We start from the raw sequence: 3239 nt of genomic DNA, 5'->3' as shown, positions 1-3239 counted from the left end.
CATTTCATCAGCATCACAGATTCTCCTTCGCCACCTGGTAGGGCGACCTGTCAGGTAGGGCCAATCCAAGCGTGGGCCCGCGCCGGGAGATGCCCAACTCGGAGAGGGGTGGAGAGGAGGATCTGGTGGTTCACAGTATCGAAGGCAGCCGATAGGTCTAGAAGGATGAGAGCAGAGGGAGAGAGTTAGCTTTAGCAGTGCGGACGCCTCCGTGATACAGAGAAGAGCAGTCTCCCAGTTGAATGACTAGTCTTGAAACCTGACTGATTTGGATCAGGTCATTCTGAGAGAGATAGCCCCGGGAGAGCTGGCCAAGGGCGGCACGTTCAAGAGTTTTGGAGAGAAAGAAAGAAGGGATACTGGTCTGTAGTTGTTGACATCGGAGGGATCGAGTGTAGGTTTTTCAGAAGGGGTGCAACTCCTCGCTCTCTTGAAGACGGAAGGGACGTAGCCAGCGGTCAGGGATGAGTTGATGAGCGAGTGTGAGGTAAGGGAGAAAGGTCTCCGAAATGGTCTGGAGAAGAGAGGAGGGGATAGGGTCGGGCAGGTTGTTGGGCGGCCGGCCGTCTAAGAAAGCGAGATTTCATCTGGAGAGGAGAGGAGAAAGAGGTCAGAGCACAGGGTAGGGCAGTGTGATCAGAACCAGCGGTGTCGTTTGACTTAGCAAAAAGCGAGGATCGGATGTCGTCGACCTTCTTTTCAAAATGGTTGACGAAGTCATCTGCAGAGAGGGAGGAGGGGGAGGGGGAGGAGGATTCAGGAGGAGGAGAAGGTGGCAAAAAGAGCTTCCCTAGGGTTAGAGGCAGATGCTTGGAATTTAGAGTGGTAGAAAGTGGCTTTAGCAGCAGAGACAGAGGAGGAAAATGTAGAAGGGGAGGGAGTGAAAGGATGCCAGGTCCCATGGGAGGCGGATTTTCCTCCATTTCCGCTCGGCTGCCCGGAGCACTGTTCTGTGAGCTCGCAATGAGTCGTCGAGCCACGGAGCGGGAGGGGAGGACCGAGCCCGGCATGCAAAGCATGCGCTCTACCACTGAGCTACATCCCCTTTCTCTGAAAGATAAAATTCTAATTTTTTTTAAATTTCACCTATAATTAACCAGGTAAGCCAGTTGAGAACAAGTTTTCATATTCAATTGCGACCTGGCCAAGATAAAGCAAAGCAGCGCAACACAAACAACAACACAGAGTTACAGATGGAATAAACAAGCGTACAGTCAATAACACAATAGAAGAAAAAAAAGAAAGTCTATATACAGTGCGTGCAAATGGAGGTAAGGCAATAAATAGGCCATAGTAGCAAAGTATTTACAATTTAGCAAATTAACACTGGAGTGATAGATGAGCAGATGATGATGTGCAAGTAGAAATACTGGTGTGCAAAGAGCAGAAAGTATATTCAAACAATATGGGGATGAGGTAGGTAGATTGGGTGGGCTATTTACAGATGGGCTTTGTACAGCTGCAGCGATCAGTTAGCTGCTCAGATAGCCGATGTTTAAAGTTAGCGGTGTTGCCAACACCTCAGTAAGGAAAGTAGCTATTGGCTGTGAGGAATAACATTGTGGAAGAGACCAAAAGTGAGTAAAATAAAAATGTCTGCAAGTATTCAGAGGGGTCTGAATACTTGCTAAATACAGCGACTAAGTCGCTAAGTTGGCAACACTGAAAGTTAGTGAGGGAAATGTCTCCAGCTTCAGCGATTTTTGCAATTCGTTCCAGTCATTGTCAGCAGAGAACTGGAAGGAAAGGCGGAAAAAGGAGGTGTTGGATTTGGGGATGACCAGTGAGATATACCTGCTGGAGCGCTTGCTACGGGTGGGTGTTGTTATCGTGACCAGTGATTTGAGATAAGGCGCAGCTTTACCTAGCATAGACTAAAAAGATGACCTGGAACCAGTGGGTCTGGCGATGAATATGTAGCGAGGGCCAGCCGACTAGAGCATACAGGTCGTAGTGGCCAAATCAATACAATTGACCCTTTCTTTACACTGTTCTAATGAAAGTACATTTCCATAATATCATCTAGCTTCCATAAACGTCGAACAAGGCTTGAACCCAGGATTGAACCCATGTGCTTCAGTTTACAAAAACAGATGACTTTGCACATCTATTTCCTTCTTAAAATGTCTACATTCTGGAAAGTAGAGTTGTGCAAAAGCTAATTTCACAACTAAATATACTCATCAGAGAATTTGGGGATTAACTTCAGAGCGCATGCATTTCAAGTATTAGCTCTACCGTAGAGGCATACCCCTTACTATATAATTAGCAGTATTGCCATTTTGAGAAAACTTTTTTTTTTTTCTTCAAAGTCATCCAGTGAAAGAACCATCCCATGGTACCAGCTATCTTTCAGTAAGGCACAGATGGGATTTGAACCCATGATCTTCGGTTTACAAGACCGACGCCTTACCGCTTGGCCACTATGCCACTCAATTCTGGAATATATTTATCAACATTCTGGAAAGTAGTAGTTGTGTAATGTGAATTTGGCATACAAATAACATCTCTGTTTCCTGTGAGAATTTCAACATTCTGGAAAGTAGGAGTTGAGTAATGTGAATTTGGCACACAAATACTCAGTGGAGAACATACAAGCAAGTATGGACAGTCATTAACCCATGAACTTCGGTTTTTGAAAATGATGCAATACAAGTTGGCAACCGTGCCACTTCTGTTCCATAAATGTAAGAACAGGGATTGAACACATGTTCTTCAGATTACAAGAGCAAATTATTTAGCACATCTCTGTTTCCTGTTGAGAATTTCAACATCCTGGAAAGTAGGAGATGGGCCATTGAAAATATTTTAGTGGAGAAGCTGGGGTTTGAACCCAGGACCTCATACATGCGAAGCATGCGCTCTACCAATGAGCTACATCCCCTTTCTCTGCAACATAAAATTCTGATTTTTTTAAATTTCACCTATAATTAACCAGGTAAGCCAGTTGAGAACAAGTTTTCATATTCAATTGCGACCTGGCCAAGATAAAGCAAAGCAGCGCAACACAAACAACAACACAGAGTTACAGATGGAATAAACAAGCGTACAGTCAATAACACAATAGAAGAAAAAAAAGAAAGTCTATATACAGTGCGTGCAAATGGAGGTAAGGCAATAAATAGGCCATAGTAGCAAAGTATTTACAATTTAGCAAATTAACACTGGAGTGATAGATGAGCAGATGATGATGTGCAAGTAGAAATACTGGTGTGTAAAGAGCAGAAAGTATATTCAAA

The 3239-nt window shown here is 44.3% G+C and overlaps 2 non-coding genes across 2 annotated transcripts; both read right to left on the bottom strand.

Moving 5' to 3' along the window:
- Nucleotides 1-2358: 2358 nt before the first annotated feature.
- On the bottom strand, nucleotides 2359-2430 carry trnat-ugu (transfer RNA threonine (anticodon UGU)). The gene has a single exon. It is a non-coding gene; the product is annotated as a tRNA-Thr (tRNA).
- A 382-nt stretch (nucleotides 2431-2812) lies between these two features.
- trnaa-cgc (transfer RNA alanine (anticodon CGC)) lies at nucleotides 2813-2884 on the bottom strand. Its single transcript has one exon. It is a non-coding gene; the product is annotated as a tRNA-Ala (tRNA).
- Between the last annotated feature and the right edge of the window lie 355 nt (nucleotides 2885-3239).

This window comes from Oncorhynchus masou, unplaced genomic scaffold (genome assembly GCF_036934945.1).
Source record: "Oncorhynchus masou masou isolate Uvic2021 unplaced genomic scaffold, UVic_Omas_1.1 unplaced_scaffold_16150, whole genome shotgun sequence".
In the NCBI taxonomy this organism is placed as follows: Eukaryota; Metazoa; Chordata; class Actinopteri; order Salmoniformes; family Salmonidae; genus Oncorhynchus; species Oncorhynchus masou.
Note: the sequence above shows the minus strand (reverse complement) of the source record. Positions and strands in the feature narration are given on the sequence as shown.